The sequence below is a fragment of the Ranitomeya variabilis genome, chromosome 1, assembly GCF_051348905.1.
Source record: "Ranitomeya variabilis isolate aRanVar5 chromosome 1, aRanVar5.hap1, whole genome shotgun sequence".
Lineage (NCBI taxonomy): Eukaryota > Metazoa > Chordata > Amphibia > Anura > Dendrobatidae > Ranitomeya > Ranitomeya variabilis.
In genome coordinates, this window is record NC_135232.1 from 395,803,606 (window position 1) to 395,820,895 (window position 17,290).

General features: G+C 42.6%; 1 long non-coding RNA gene across 1 annotated transcript; it reads left to right on the top strand.

Moving 5' to 3' along the window:
* Positions 1–9,918: 9,918 nt before the first annotated feature.
* Positions 9,919–14,839, top strand: LOC143796440 (uncharacterized). The gene is made up of 3 exons (XR_013220448.1): positions 9,919–10,041; positions 14,328–14,397; positions 14,504–14,839. It is a non-coding gene; the product is annotated as an uncharacterized LOC143796440 (long non-coding RNA).
* The last annotated feature ends 2,451 nt before the right edge of the window (positions 14,840–17,290 follow it).

The following is a 17,290-nucleotide window of genomic DNA, read 5'->3' on the forward strand; positions in this document are numbered from 1 at the left end:
GATCTAATGTCTCTTCCTTAGGATGCTGCTGCATGTGGAGCAGGCGCAGCTCCGTGGCCTTCCGCCTAGGCCTCTGACAGGATCCCACCCCTTTCAGGGACCCACTACCTGAGAGGAGCTCAGATAGCCGCTTACTGGGTGAAGCCCAGCTCGCTTCTGCCTCACTTCCTGTCCAGACTACCAGTTTTACCTCAATGTGAGGAGTGCCCTAATAGATAGGAGCGTAGCTCCCCCTGGCAGCCTGGAATGTGAAGTGTGTTGTGTGGTTTGTGATACCTGGTAAAGAGATCTCCTTTATGGCCTTCAGACGTAATATCACTCCCCCTGGTGGAAGAATGACATGACTGCAACGACCAGGACTCTGGGGCACTGCAGAAGCACCTCCTTTCACCATATTCAGTGATTGCCAGGTACTTACCTGATTGGTCCAGAGCTTGAATTTTGCAGATTCTGATTTTAAAATCCATAAAATCCTATATTCCTTCTGCAGAGTTTGGTTTTCTTACAAGTTTGTTGCAGTTTTGCCTTTATTCCACATGTGAGCATGGACTTACATGAAATAGTAAATGTGCTAAAGCTTTGTTCAGACTGCTTTCAATCCCTCTGTCACAAGTATACTTCAGAAGGATTTTGTGAAATATGCCAGCTTCGATCTTCCTACAAGGAGAAATGTCCTCCTTTAAGGTACCTTCACACGAAGCGACGCTGCAGCGATAGCGACAACGATGCCGATCGCTGCAGCGTCGCTGTTTGATCGCTGGGGAGCTGTCACACAGTCAGCTCTCCAGCGACCAACGATGCCGAGGTCCCCGGGTAACCAGGGTAAACATCGGGTTGCTAAGCGCAGGGTCGCGCTTAGTAACCCGATGTTTACCCTGCAGACAGCCGATCTCCTCAGCGGCGTCCGTTCTTATAGATGGTGTGTGTGTGCAGGACCTTTGATGACGTCACAGTCACGTGAGCGGTCACATGAGCAGTCACTCGACCAATCACAAGACCGCTACGTCATCGCAGGTCCTTCACACACACCAGCTATAGGAACCGAAGCGGCAGCATGCACCTGAGAGGCGGGAAGACTGCGGGGGCCATCGAAGGTAAGTATATCACTATTTTTTATTTTAATTCTTTTTTTTTTTACCAATTATATGGTGCCCAGTCCATGGAGGAGAGTCTCCTCTCCTCCACCCTGGGTACCAACCGCACATAATCTGCTTACTTCCCGCATGGTGTGCACAGCCCCGTGCAGGAAGTAAGCAGATCAATGCATTCCTAGGTGTGCGGAATCCCCGCAATTCCGCAAATTTAATGAACATGTTGCTTTTTTTTCTGCGATGCGATTTTTTTGCGGAAAAAAATGCAACATTTGCACAAGAAATGCGGAATACACTGTAAATAATAGGAGGCATATGTAAGAGTTTTTTTCGCATTTTTTTTCCGCGTTTTTATCACGTTTTTATAGCGAAAAAACGCGAAAAAAACGCGAAAAATACTGAACGTGTGCACATGGCCTTAGAATTGCCACTTCCAATAGATAGCAAAGTTGAAAAGGCAGGTGCGAGCAAGGCGACCTAAGTTTTGTCAGGAGGAATGGGCCCAAATTCCGACCAACTATTGTGAGACGCTTGTGAAAAGTTTATATCCCAACGTTTGACCCAAGTCATTCAGTTTAAGGGCAATGGCACCAAATACTAATGAAATGCATATGAACGTTTACTTTGCAGTAAGTAATAAAAATGCCTTAAAACGTTCTCTCTCTCATTATTCTGGCATTTGACAAATATTAATAATTATGGTAATGCTAATTGACCTAAAATGGGAAAGGTTTATTCTGATTTCATGTCAGATATTGAGAAACACATGCATATGTGTCTTTTTATAGTGTATGGAAACTTCTAGTTTCAACTCTACATAAATCATTCCACTGTTAAGGCACACAGTGGCATATGTAGTCCTAGGCTTTCATGTATTAAGAAAAAAAAAAAAGGATATTTTTGCTGTCACTTAAAAGCTACCATCATAGATAAGATTGCAATGTGATCCTGAAGTAGAATAAATGAATGGACGACTGACTGTGAAACTAAGTCACAAAACGCATAGGCAGAGAAAATATGTACCGTATTTTCCGGCGTATAAGACGACTGGGCGTATAAGACGACCCCCCAACTTTCCCAGTTAAAATATAAAATCTTCTTAAAAGTTGGGGGTCTTCTTATACGCCGTATGTCGTCTTATAGGGCCAGTGACTAATGTGCCTTTTGGGTGGGAGTGGTCCCGATGACGACGAGGGGGCGTCTCACAGGAAAGTGTGAGTGGACTATCCCCATTACCTCATCGTAGCGCTGAAGCGTGGGGTCTCTGCTGGGAGCGGCGGCTCCTCTTTGTGCCGCGTGGGTGCTGTGGGGCGGCGGCTCCTCTTCTGCAGTGTGGGGCCTCTGTCCTGTGGTGCGGCGGCGTATTTTCATGCGGTCAGTCGGGGCTCCTCCGGCATCTTCTTAAAGCCTGGAGGCCCCGCCGGCAGCTCCATTGCTACAATGCGGTGGCCTCCGGGAAAATGGCCGCTAGGGGCGGCGCATGCTCAGATTCAGATCTCGTCCCGAGATCTCGGGAGACGAGATCTGAATCTGAGCAGCGGCCATTTTCCCGGAGGCCACCGCATCATAGCAATGGAGCTGCCAGCGGGGCCTCCGGGCTTTAAGGAGATGCCGGAGGAGCCCCGACTGACTGCATGAAAATACGCCGCCGCCGCCTCACAGCACAGAGGCCCCACACTGCAGAAGAGGAGCCGCCGCCCTACAGCACAGCACCCACGCAGCACAAAGAGGAGCAGCAGCCGCCGATCCCAGCACAGAGACCCCACGCTGCAGCGCTACGATGAGGTAATGGGGGATACTCCACGCACTTTCCTGTGAGACGCCCCCTCGTCGTCATCAGGACCACTCCCCCACCCCACCCACCATATACACCCGGCGTACAAGACGATACCCAGCGTATAAGACGACCCCCGACTTTTAAGAAGATTTTCAGGGGTTAAAAAGTCATCTTATACGCCGGAAAATACGGTAATTAAAAATGTAAGACAAAGTATTGTGAATTTTTTTTCTTCACCTGAGTTCAAAGCCCACATAAGAGTGATCTCGTCTTGTTACTTTTTTGGCATACCAACATACCAATCTCTTCATCCTGCAACATTATAACCACAAAAATACAATAAAAGATAAGATAGCAATACAACTAAAAAAAACCATTCCTCCCAATCATTCATCATCAGCTCATAAAGCCAAATTCTCTAAAACAAGAAATACACCGCATCATGAAATTCGAGCTGCCTTCTAGCTAAATTCCTTCATTAGTCACAGTCCATTTTCGATTTTTCGTCTGTCTGAAAAATTCTCTTCTAACTGTAACAAAATTTACAGGAAAAAAATGAACGTGGAAATGTTTGTATTTCCTGATTATAGGTGACAAAAGAAAGAAAGAAAGAATAGCAGTTTGCTTGGCTTGACAGATGTCAAATTGAGTAAGTCAGGAACAATACTGGCCTAGTTACAGCGAGTGAAAAACTTTCAACACCCTCTGAAAAGAAAAATATTAAAAGTAAAAAGGTATGCCATATGGGTTACTAACAAGCTCTGTAGCTTCGTCACAACTAAAAGCAGTCGTTACTTGTGCTAACTTGTTACAGGGCAAGAGAACATTGGTGTGTATACAGCATATGTGGCAGGTGAGGGTGATTAATGCTCAATGGTTGTGACAGGAGTAAGTTCACTTCCTTATATATATCCGTTGTGTGAGATATCACTTGCCCTCGTCATAAAAACATTTCACCTACTAATCTGTAAATCTACCAGCAGCAAACCAAAAGGACCGTACAAAAAAAAATATTTCTATGTGAATAGAAAAGAATGATAATGTTGCTGTTTTCCTTTTTATTTCCCCAAACCATGAAGAACTATCATGATGGTAACGAACGTAACCTGATGATCACTGACAAGCACATTGATTGTACCGTGCCTGTATACGATTTCTAGCCAACATTTATCTTCTTACAATGAAGATCAAATAACATATTGATGGCTACATCTGAGTGCTTGACTGAATTACATGAGGGCTATCATCCTGAGAGATCCGAGAATTATGATGACCCTGGACAGAAGCTCTGCAGGGAAATTACAGTTTATTTCAGGTCACCATATATTATCTAGGCAATTTTCAAGATATATTTATACATATCTTCCACTTTATGCATAGAGAAAAGCAACAATGATTATGCCATGATGGAAGTCCACCTAAGAAATGAATATGATCGCCCACTTCACCACAGTTATATTTTCTCCTGGCATTGCTGCCTGGAGCTCAGTTGAGTCATGGTGTTCAGTGGTGTTGACTGTGATCTCTAAGATTTATGTGCTTTATTAGAAAATAAAAATAACACTATGCACTGTACATAATAGTGTAGATATCAGGTGGTAGAGAAGGCCCATGTGCATGAGGGGAACCATCTAAAGCGACTGTAACTCTTTACTGTATCAGCATACACAGCATACCAATATATCTAAACCCTGTGGAAGAGCAGGGAGCCATAGTCTCCCTGCACTACCACTCTCCATTCTGCAATCCACCGGTCATTTTAGGCCTATGGCATGATGACACATGGGATGTAAAAATACCAAGGTTGACGGAACATTTAAGTGATGTCATAGTACCGGAACTCTGAAGTGCTGTGCGTGCCATAGTGCAATGATGTCAGCACGATGGCTCACTCATGCCTTAATTCTGTCTGCTGGATGACTCATCAGTGTTCAGGCTTAGGTGAGAATATGATGTTATTTTTAATTTTAATAGTCAGTTCTAGTAGGCAAATGTGGCAGCATCATATTGTGTGGGGATTATGCAATGGGTGGGAGCATCATACTGTGTGAGGATTACTGAAGAACTATCATTCTGTGGTGGCTATCATATTATGTGGGGACTACTTAGGGAACTCCTATGGGGTCATCATATGGTGTGGGTGCAAGGGGGTAGAGAAATGGTTCCACACTCTACCCCTTCCCCTTTAAAGTAAAGTATTATTTACTGCTGCTAATGTGTGCATATTTATGTTGTTTAATGAAAAGAGTAGTGTCTTAGTTTGGTCACTAGATGGGGCATTATAGTGGACATGATATAGATAGGAGGTAGATATAGCAAATAGTTAATCTAGGAGGAGCTACTGTGGGATAAGACAGAGAGCACCCTGCTTGAAGTTCAGAAAGAGCCTGGGAGCTGAACAGCTCAGGAGGGCCTGAGTGCCCAGATAGTCCCAAAGGGCCTAATGCCTGGGACAGCACAGTGACCACATAATGTTAAGAAGGAAGCACAGCCATGCAGGGCCAACTGGTCAGAACTGCCGCAGAACAACAGTAGGATAGAAGCAGTCACAGCGTTAGCAAGAATTGAAGCTGCAGGATAAGACACAGCAGTAACAAAGGGCAGGTCGCTCACCATGTGGCAGTTCATCACTTGGGTTGATGCCCTCAGATCCTTTGCGAAATAGCTGAGGGAATCCCCAGGTGAAAAGAGTTTGAACAGGGAGGACGCTGAGGAGACGTATGATATGGTCCATTCCAGGCACGTGCTGTGTGGAGAGGAGAGAAGTACAGGGAAAGAGAGGAAGGAATGTGTATTGTGGAATCTGCTGTAGAAACTGTAACGGAAATGGATGTGCTGCAAAATCAAGAGTAAAGTTTTGCATTTGAAGTATGAAATGGACTCTGTGTCTTCATATGTAACAACAGCAGCAGTGGATCTTCAGCTAGCCTGACTGGACCCTGAGGGTGCAGAAGGTGAAGCAAAAGGTATGCTGCAGAAGGGACACTATATTCATGTGAACGGAGACCAGGGCATGCTAATGCATATGTTCTCAGCCATGACTACGGCCCTGGCCCTCCCTCAGACTGGGACTATTGAAAGACTACTGAAGGGCCATCATACTTTGGAGACTACTGATGGACAATCATACTGTGTGAGGACTACTGAGAAGACTACTCTGGTTGCCATCATAGTATGTGGAGGAACAATGTGGTGACTACTGTGGTGTATAAAAAGTCTTTAGATCCGTTAAAATGCTGTTTTTGTCATATAAAAAATATCGTACCAAGAAGTTTAATTTAAGAAAGTTTTCACCCTAAGCCACGGTCTCACGTTCAGTATTTAGTGAGTATTTTACATCAGTATTTGTAAGCCAAAATCTAGAGTGGGACAATCAGAGGAAAAGCATAATAGAAACACATACACCACTTCTGCATTTTTCACCCACTGGCTTACAAATACTGATGTAAAATACTGACCACATACTGATCGTGTGAATGTGACCTAATGTCTAAAATTTGTACAATTCCATTGACAACATAAACTGAAATCTTTTTGGGAGGAAAAAGAAATATAAAGAATGGTGAAGACTGAGCACTAAAATTCTTGGGTTCTCGTTACTCGAGTCAAGCAAATCATAATGCTCGGGTGCTCGACCCTGCTAACGAGTGTAATGGAAGTCAATGGGAAGATCAAGCATTTTTCCGGTGTTAGGAACATGTACAAGACTCATTTTACATGGAAGCAGCCTACTCAATTGAAAGAGACAGGAGTGCCATTGTCCAATCTGCACAAACCTACGCACTTCTTCTGGAAACTACCCAACAAGGCAGAATTTCTCTTTTACATGGTTTTGAGCAGCAACAAAGTAAATACAGGCTATGTCCCAGAGAGTGACAAGGTTTGTGGAGTGCATTACTCAGCTGACAGGCAATGCTACAGAGCTCAGGTAAAGGTCTTAGTGTAGCAATGACCATGTTCCAATATGTGTAAGGCTGCGGCCTTAATAGGTCTGTGGAGCGTATTAACGCAGTCTCTTAGACCTGCTTTAAAAATTACAGAAACTGGCCAATACCCCACCACCATTTGTTTTTATTTACCAAAATGTAGAAAATTTAAGGGAAGTGACAGTTTAATAAAGAGACAAAAGTCTTATTTAGAAGCCTGGAAAAGCCAGGAATGGTCTTTGTCCAGCATCGTACAATGTACAAAGTGCTAACAAATATGTATGCCTTATCTAAGTAACAATTTTGGAAGAGACATATATGATGAAAAGGGACAACTGAACACTGAGCTGGGACAATGAACTGGATGTAATTGCTGACTGTTATGGGCAAGAGGCATCAGCACCTACTTCCTGGACAGCAGATTGGGAAGGACATAGCACAGGGTTAGGGACAGTGGTTTAACAATGAGACACAGATTTTGTACAAAGGTGTTCATCCTACCTACTGGGCTGCAGTGTATGTCAGCAGTATATGGTGCATGCTAACAGAGGTATTATGTTGAATTTCCCTTTATAAAGGGATGTGTGGGTGAGATTTTTTAACTAGCAGAATATATATAGACCATGTTTCATTACTCATATTATTATTATGTGCAAGGCTGAAAACTGAATAAGTGTGTGGAGCATATTAATGCATTGATGTTCCACAATGTCCAAGTGCAGACAAAAAAATCAACATCAGGCTCACAGATGCATGCTTAAAGAGACCATGAGAAGGGCAACAAAATAAAAAAACCTATGATAATAGAATATATAGAGATTGACAGTTGGAATTTGACCACTGCACAATGTACAAAGGTTTCCAAAAATTACCCAAGGGGTCTGTATCATACATGCTGAAATAGGCCGTGATGGGGACCTCACAATACATTTTACAGTTATTAAAATTGCTAGAGATATGTAGTACAAGTTTCACCATTGCACATTGTACAAAGTTTTCCAAAAATTACCCAAGGGGTATTTATCAGACATGCTGAAAGAGGCTGTGATGGGGACCTCACAATACATTTTGCAGTTACTATAATTGCTAGAGATAGGGAGTACAAGTTTCACCACTGAACAATGTACAAAGGTTTCCAAAAATTTAAAAACATTACCCACGTGGGGTATACATATATTACCACTAAGAAATTGTTTCAGAAGCAGTAGGAGTAGGATGTGATTTCCAAAACAAAATGGGTTTTGATGCTAAGGGATCGACGTTAAGACAATTTACAAGAAAACATCATTTAGGCTGCATTTACATTGAGTTGTTGTAGTCCGTAGGGCTTACAAACTAAGCGAAAATCCAGCCCTTGTTCAATTTTAGAAGAGTCAGCCTGTCTGCATTTTCCGTTGACAGGCGTGTGCACCTATCTGTTATGATTGCATCGGCAGAACTAAAAACCCGCTCAGACAACACACTTGCAGCAGGGCATGGCAGCACGTACAAGAAGGTGTACAAGAAGGTGTACAAGGAGAGGTTGGGCTAAGTGTGCAGCTTTGACAACCAATAGTTAAAGGGCATTGAAGAACGAGGTTGGATGCTGGTATGGTCACTTTAGTACTCCTTCACCATATTGGTCAAGTTCTCCCTCCTCGTCATAGTTACACCCACAGATAGCCCTTGCTGATGTGATGGTTTTATGAAAATGGCCCAGTTAGCAGACATCGCCCCCCAAGTTGCACCTGGTGTGCATGTCCCCCCCGTAATACTTGTGTATGAAAAGTGCCGGTATCTCTGCCAGCAGCGTTGTCTGAGGGTAATCTTTTCTACAAGTCTTCAACAATGGCCCTCTGGCATGCATGCACTGAAAATGGCACGTCTGCCTCCGACATGAGAGAAGGAAATCTTCTCCTTGCACAGTGGTTCAAGTAAGGTGAACAGCCAGTATTTCATGGTGGACAAAATATCTTTCACGCAAGGGTCTTGGGAAAGGCATCTGGACATGAACTGTGCCATGTGTGGCAGACTACATAGAGTCAAACGTTCAGTGTCCCCACAAGAATGAACACTAACCATCCTCTCCTGATAATGCATCACCGCCTCCTCCTCCTCTTCATGCCATCCATGCTGGACAGGCATGAAGCTGGGATTGGGAATCCCCTCTGTAGCGCAGACCAAAAACTCCTGTTCCTCCTCATCCTCCTCCTGTTCCTTGTCATCACCCAATGTGGCCTGAGAATATTGTGTGGGGCTGGGCTGTGTAAAATCTTGCACCATAGCCACCTGCTCGGCATTCAAAGCTTCCTCTTTGAGATTCTGTAGTGCACCTTTTAATACACAGAGTAGCAGGATGGTAACGCTGATAATAGCGTCATCAGCGCTCACTATCTTGGTGCAGTGCTCAAAGTTTTGAAGAACCTCACATATGTCAGCGATCCACACCCACTCTGCAGTTGTTATCTGTGGGGGCTGAGTGTTACTCTGATGAGCATTGAGAAGCTGAAATTCAAACATTGCCCTCTGCTGCTAACTAAGCCAACATATGAAAGGTCGAATTCCAGAGTGTGGGCAGGTCACAAATCAGTCGGTGACGAGGCAAATTAAAACACTGATGCAGTGCAGCCAGACCTGTGAAAGCCTGAGATGACTTTCTGAAATTGCAGCTAACACGGCATACATTGGCAAGTAGGTCCGACAACCTGGTTGGAGGTTCAGCGGGGAGAGCCACTGATCAGTCTGGTCTTTTATCCCTTTCAACAGCTCTGCTATGTTGTGTGTTTTATCACCTAAACAGATGAGCTTCAGCAGAGCATGCTGCCACTTCGCAAAGGCAGTGCGGCAGAGCTCCCGACAGGGGAGTGATGAGGAGGCTAGTTCAGCTGAAGATGAGGAGGAGAGACAGGAACTGGAATGTGAGGAGACTGAAATCCTGATGGAAAACACTGCTGTTCTTTGTGTGGGTAAGATGTGTTATGTCCCAGCCTCTGACTTTGTCCAAGGCACCACCAGGTTCACCCAGTTTGCCGCGTCCCTGTCCACAAGAACTTGTCCATGTGTCTGTGGTTAGGTGGACCTTCCCTGTCACTGTGTTGGCCAGAGCAAGGCTGATATTGTGTAACATGTGCTTATGTAATGCAGGGACAGCAGGCCAGGAAAAATAGTGGCGGCTTGGAATCGAATACCGTGGGGCTGCCTCACCAAAAGGTCACGGAAAGACTCAGTTTCCACAAGCCGAAATGGAAACATTTCCAGGTCTAGCAATGTGAGTGTTTAGCATTTGGGAATATGGGTGCGTGGGTGGATATTTCTGCTTCCTGTGAAACGTCTGGTGCAGGGACAACTGAATGCTGCATTGGGACAACGAACTGGACATGGTTACTCTGCAATCACAGGATGTGGGCTGGAGGCATCAGTGCCTGCTTCCTAGACAGCAAATTGGGAAGGTTGTAATACAGGGGAAAGGGCAGTGATTTCACCCTCAGACACAGATTTTGTACCCAGGTGTTCCGTTTACCTACTGGGTGCTTGGCTGCAATGTGCTTCTGCATGCTGGTGGTGCTCAGGTTTGCAGTTTTGTTGCCTCTTCTCAGCTTGGTATGGCAGATTGTGCAAATTACAGTTGTTTTGGTTGAAGGACTTTCAGCAAAAAACTGCCATACAGGGGAACAATGCACCATTGACCTGTTACCTAGCTGAGTAGGAGCTCTGTCAAATGGTTGACCGAGATCTCCCTCTGGTCAAACCACTACCTCTTCTTGCGTGTTTTTGTGCTACAGATCAATCCCTCTCTGCACTGCTGTGTTCGCTAGGTGTGCCACCGTGCCAGATAGGATCAGTGGTTTCATCATCAACCACATCATCTTTTTGTTAGAATCTGTTTAGTTTGTGACTATCTGCCATTTTCTTGTGGAGTTCTGGCTGCTGGTCTTTTTCATCCGGTGCTGGGTTTGTCTTGGGTCAGGTGTTTGTATCACTTTTTATTAACCAGCAACTGCCTCCCATTCCTTGCTGGACAACAGTGTTAATCTGCTTGAGCTCTAGCTTGGTGCTTTGCTTTGTGTTCTGTGTGTGTTATTTCTGCAGTGCTGGTACCTCTGGTTCTGCTAGCCTTAGTTTCTGTTTTCTATTGGTTTCTGCAGTCTTCTCTGTGTTTACTACTAGGAGGTGACCTGTTTTTGTACCCAGTCCTTAATTCTATTAGGGAACCCCTTACCCTTATCTATAGGTGTTTGCGTGAGATTAACCTAGGATCGCTGTTGGGTCTATTCGCAAGGAAGGGGTCCATTTTCCCCCTTCTACCTTAGTCCTGTGTTGCAGATGCATAACACTTCTAAGTCATTAATCTGATCCTCCTTCTGAGTTGCGATTTTAGGCTGACTAGATGGCAACTGTGCATCACGATTATCCTCCAACTCTTCAGACATGAATTCACCTTCCCCAATGTGGCTTTCTTCTGGCCGTGCATGCTCAAATGTTTGTGCACTCTACTTCCACATGACCCTCTTTAATGGTGCACAGTGAGAGACCAGAATAATTACAAGGGAATGTAAACAGTTCCTTGGAGTGGTCAGTGTTGGAGTCATATGTCTCCTGGGATTCTTGATGGGAGGAGGAAGGAGGACCAGGTTGAGGATTGTGAGGCCCAGCCTCTTGGCTACTGAGACTGGACTGTGTGGAAGACTTTGTGGTGCTGCTTGTCAACACACTGGAGCCTTTGTTTGCCATCCAACCCACAGCATCCTCATGCTTGTCTGGGTTTCACAGTGGTGTAGTTCACAGACCGAATTTTGTTAGAGCGATAAAAGTAATGACACTGGTAAATTGTGATGTTTGCGTATATCAGAAGGCTTTGCACCAGTCGAACAATTGCTGGATAAATATACACTATTTATTTAACGAATAGCAGAGTAACTTTTTTATATCGCCTTTATGACACACGGCAAAAGCAGACTCAGGGAAATTACTGGGAAATAGTGACATTTGCTTATCTCTGCAGGCTTTGCACCAGTCGAACAACTGCTAGATAAATATAAGCTATTTATTTAATCAATAGAAATGTTTTTTATGATGCCTTTATGACGCACACCAACAGAAGACTCAGAGAAATTACTGTTAAACATTGATGTTTGTGTATGTTAGAAGCTTTTGCGCCAGTCGCACAACTGCAAGATAAATATTAGCCATTTCAGCAATAGTCAAGGAATATTATTCAGCAATTAACTTTTAAAAAGATGTTTAGTATATGCTGACATTGATGAATATTATTTAGCTGTAAAAAAGCAGTTTAGTATATTTTGGTACGCATGAATATTATGTAGTGCAAAAAAATTTGTTTACTATATGCTTGTACTGAGTAATATTATTTGGCTCTAAAAAGATCTGTTTTGTATATTATGGTACTAAAAATGAAACTGCCTCTCTCCCTATTCCCACAGTCTGTTCCTACACAAAGCAAACTCTCAGAGATCTGCAGCATGTACTGTACTTGCAATGATAACACCCTGCCTGCCTTTTCTTCTCCCTCATTTTAAATCTCTCCCTATGCTACCTCAACCTAACAGAGAACTAATCTTCTCACTCAGTAGCTCTTGAAAGAGCTTTTTGGAAACATAAAATCTACCTTTACGCTGCTATCACTCTCCCTACGCTCACACTACGCTCTAACTATGCTCTATCTAAGCTGTTTCCAGATGTAATGTGGGCAAGATGGCACCAGCAGGGATTAAATATCCCCTATGATGCTGTAAGGCCATCCAATTACAGTAATGCCACACCAAAGATGGCGCCGGTATTACTGTGATTGGCAAGCAAGCCCAGCATGTTCACTGGCTGCAAATAAAGCTTCAAACATTCTGGGCAGGTCACTAGAATATACAGGGCGAAAAGCTAATTACTCGCCGAGTAACTAATATCCCGAGTAGCGTACTATTCGTGCCAGTAACAAATAGTGCCAAATGTATCCACTCATCACTAATAATGAGTTGTATATAAGGTGAAATAAATAACAGAAAAAAATACTCCTCCACACCTTGGGCTGTGTTCACACATATTGTTTTTGCTGCGTTTTTGCACATTTGCATTGCATTCAATGGTGAAAAAAACATTCACCAGGAAATGTAATTTTATCATTTTACTGCCTAATCTGGCCATGTGGTATGCGAGACAAGATCAAACACATTCTGTTAATTTATAAAGCAGAGACTCTGAATGTCACAAATTTTTTTTCATGGCCATCAGGCGGCCCTCACTATTTGAAGAGAGCCATCAGGCGGCCCTCACTCTGTTTGTAGAGGGTTAGCAGTTGGCCCTCACAATTTACAGAGGTCCAGCAGGCAGACCCTACTATTTTTAGAGGGACTGGCCATTAATCAGACAGGATCGGATTTTGGCTAAGTATATCTCCTTATCACCTTCCATTACACATCGGAGAAATAAAAATTTAAAGACCTTCTTACCATAGCTACCATAAACTCCAATAATCTGAGGGTATCTTTGGTGCTAAGAGTCGGAGATGGGGCTTTTTTCACTGTAAAAACCATGCAGCGTGCAAAAATCTGGAACATTTTTTCTCTTTTAGTTTTAGCCATGGATCTAAAGAATTCAAGATTACACACGATAGTACTTGTTGTACTGAGAACGTGATCTACTATGCCACCTGCCCATGTGGTCTGGTTTATGTTGGCCTCACCTCTCGCAAATTACGTGTAAGGGTAAGGGAACATGTTCGCGATATCCAGAATGCCGCTGAATGCCAGACAGATGAACTACTCAAACCCCTAGCCAGACATTTTAAGTTCATGCATGGCTGTAACAGCAAACATTTAAGGATTCATGGCATTGACTGCATTTTGTCTGACAAACGTGGTGGTGACAGTAAGAAAAAACTGGCTCAACTTTAAACTCGTTGGATCTTCAGAATTGATTGCATTCATCCAAAAGGACTCAATGAGACTTTCTGCTTTGCTCCATTTTTATAATGTTTGTGTTGTGTGTTTTTTTATTTGATTTTAATTCTCTTTTTTCTCCTTTTGCTGCAGGTTTTTGTATAACTGTTTGGGTTGGTGATTTTGTGTGGTGCACCCTCCTCAACAAATTCTCTCTACTCCATACTTTTATGAGGGGGATAAGAAACTGGATTACAGTGTCTCTTATTGTTATATCTGTGATTAATGTATATATTCATGCTTATGTGTCAATTTAGTTATTCACTTATGGCATATTTGTTATTCTTATTACTAATATAATGTGCCTTTTGGGCCTTCTTTTTTTAATTAATTTCATTATACATTTTTTTCATTTCACATCATTCTTGGCATTTTATGACATTTTATGCTGCTTTTTATATAGTTGTACACATTGTTCTTTTTGTCTTTTATGTGTATTGGCCATGAGCTTATGATATATTAGAATATAAAATAATTCATTATTTAATTCCTTCCTCTGTGTTTACTGTGTTGAACATCATGTTTATTACATTATTAATATTGAAATGTTTGCACATTTATATTTATATCTATATTTTTATTTTTTATTTTTTTATTTTTCCAGCACTTATCATTTGAATGTGCACTTCTTCTCTTCCTCTATTTCTGGATGTCTTCTTTTGACTCGTCATCAGGTATGTGCACTTGTAGCTTGTTGTTTTATGTTTCCCTTCCAGTATTATTTTAAGTGCCCCATCTTATCTACCCACATTATTAACGTTATTGTCTACCTGTGTCCAGGCTTCCATACGGTGTGCGCTTACCCTGGCCTGCATTCGTCCATTGCCGTGGCTACGCATCCCCATGACGTCTCCAGCTTTCTACCCACCTCGCTGGCGGATCAGCGGTGGGTGTGAGGTGGCGATGTCGGACGCCGAGGCTTCAACGTCCGGTCCGTACTGTGCCACCGTGAGTGCCACATGTTGCCGCAAATGGTCATTTGGACCATCTGTTATCTTACTATAAATACCTGTTATTTACACTTGGACACCATGCCCCCGAAGAAGCACCATAGCGAAACGTGCATTGGGGTTCCTCTTCCACATCCCTTTTTGAGGTTGGTTTATTATTGGCATACTGATTTCACCATCCCTATTAGTAATACCTGTGTGTCTTCTATTTATTACAAGTTTATAGCAGCCATGGTCTGTTAGGCTTTTGTGTAATGGCAATAATCCTTTGGATCCTTTGAGATTTATGGAGATAATATCATGTATATTCCTTTGTGTGGTTTGATTATGCCTTTCTGATATATAAAACCAACCGCCCTGGGACATGGCACTAAGGTGTCACTTCCCCTTTAATTTACTCTTTCCAATTTTTTTTCATGACAAAACTTTTTAACATATGTCATTATTATTTCTCAATAAAAAATCTAGTTTTATCTATTGCTCTGTGGTCCATATTTGTTTTTTGGTTGCTATTTTTAGAGGACTAGCTGGCGTCTTGTGGACAGATGAGACCAACATAGAATTTTTTGTTAAAGCACATCTTTCTACTGTTTACTGTAAATGGAATGAGTCCTACAAATAAAAGAACACAGTAGTTACAGTCAAATATGATGGAGGTTCAAAGATATTTTGGGGCTGTTTTGCAGCCTCTGGCACTGGGTGCCTTGACTGTGTGCAAGCTGCAAGCGAAGAGAATAGAGCGCATAATCAACCAGTATCAGTAAAAAAAAGGGGGATCTACCTGAAGCATGTTAAAACATTGAACACCAAAGGAAAACATAAAGAAACATGCTATGCGAAAGGGACCACCACTGATATGTAACAAAATAGATTTAATTTGTAGAAATCAACCAAAACACCACAAATATTAAAAACATTTGAAACCAAACACATTTCATAGATCCCATAGTGGGATCTGCCCCCTGGACATGGCAGCACCAGAGTAAATCAATAAAGTGAACAAAGTGCTAAACTATAAATAGCTAGTTTACAAACTATCATAAACAATGATATAAATCTCCCAATAGACGTGTGGTCCATTATACTAAAGAATGTGGCATCAGAAGTGCTATCTCAGCATGCTCCAGATCTTTGAAAGGTCAGAGAAATACACTCATATGCAAAAGGGGCTCCGTTAATGGGGCTTGACTAAGAGCATAAATTCACGATGGTACAATATGTAATTTGATTAAGAAAGGTAACAGTACTTACAAGAGTACTGCAAATAGCACATATGATAGATAACTATTAAATGATTGTAAAGAAATAACAGAATTGACCAAACCATGAGATGAACAAAAAAGCATGTGTATTGACTTATAAATATGCTCATTACAATGAGACAAAACCCATGCTGGAATACTCTTTGATCAGACAAAGGTCAATAATTATAATTAGTGATGAGCGAATATACTCGTTACTCGAGATTTCTCGAGCATGCTCGGGTGACCTCTGAGTATTTTTTAGTGTTTGGAGATTTAGTTTTCATCGCTTCAGCTGAATGATTTACATCTGTTAGCCAACATAAGTACATGTGGGGGTTGCTTAGTTGCTAGGGAACCCCCATATGTAATCAAGCTGGCTAACAGATGTAAATCATTCAGCTGAGGTGAGAAAAACTAAATCTCCGAGCACTAAAAAATACTCGGAGGACACCTGATCGTGCTCGGGAAATCTCGAGTAACGAGTATATTTGCTCATCACTATCAATAATGTAGACCTGATATATCTAAGCAAAGAACCTTTGGAGACCAATTCTCCAAGGGTTAACTGGAGACTGAGCTCAGTACCTAATCGCCACAAACCACCATAGATAATAGAAATAAAAAGGCTTAATGAACATGACCACCATACATATTAGCAAACCAGAGGTCCGGGGGCATGAATAGCCCAACGCGTATCACCACGAAAGTGGCTTCGTCGGGGGCAGATACCGCTGTGACGGCTGACTCCGTATATATATATATATATATATATATATATATATATATATATATATATATATAAAACACATACCCATTTACTGTAGACAGAGCTGACATCAGCTGTGGAAAACCGCATGTAATTGTTGAGAGTTCTAACTCCGGTGTCCACGGCGCCAGAAATGTAGTGTGCAAGGAAGGGCTTGCTTGAGTGTACTAAGATGGCTGAAAGCAAACCACCGCGCACGCGCGTGTGCCATCCATGAATGGAAAGAGATGCCACAGGTGTAGCAAGATGGTGGTAAGTTGAAGCAGTGCGCAAGCGCCAGTGTCAAAGCAAAGAAGATACAAGTGGCGCCTGCGCATATCAATAAACACCTGAATATGTTTTAAAAGACCAGCACATTTGGTACATATGTGCCTAGTAATGGGTCAAAAGGTACTATTTACAAACCATACTGCAGTAGCATTTGCGCAGGCCCCAGGAAAGCAGGGCTCCCGCATTAAGAATAAATTTAAATATATGCAGACCCATATACATCAGGAAAGGGCACTGCTGAGTGTACAATGATGGATGAAACAATAAACACAGCACATATGCGTGCGCCGTGCACCTATGTGGAGGAAAACCCCCGATATAACTAGAAAATTATTTG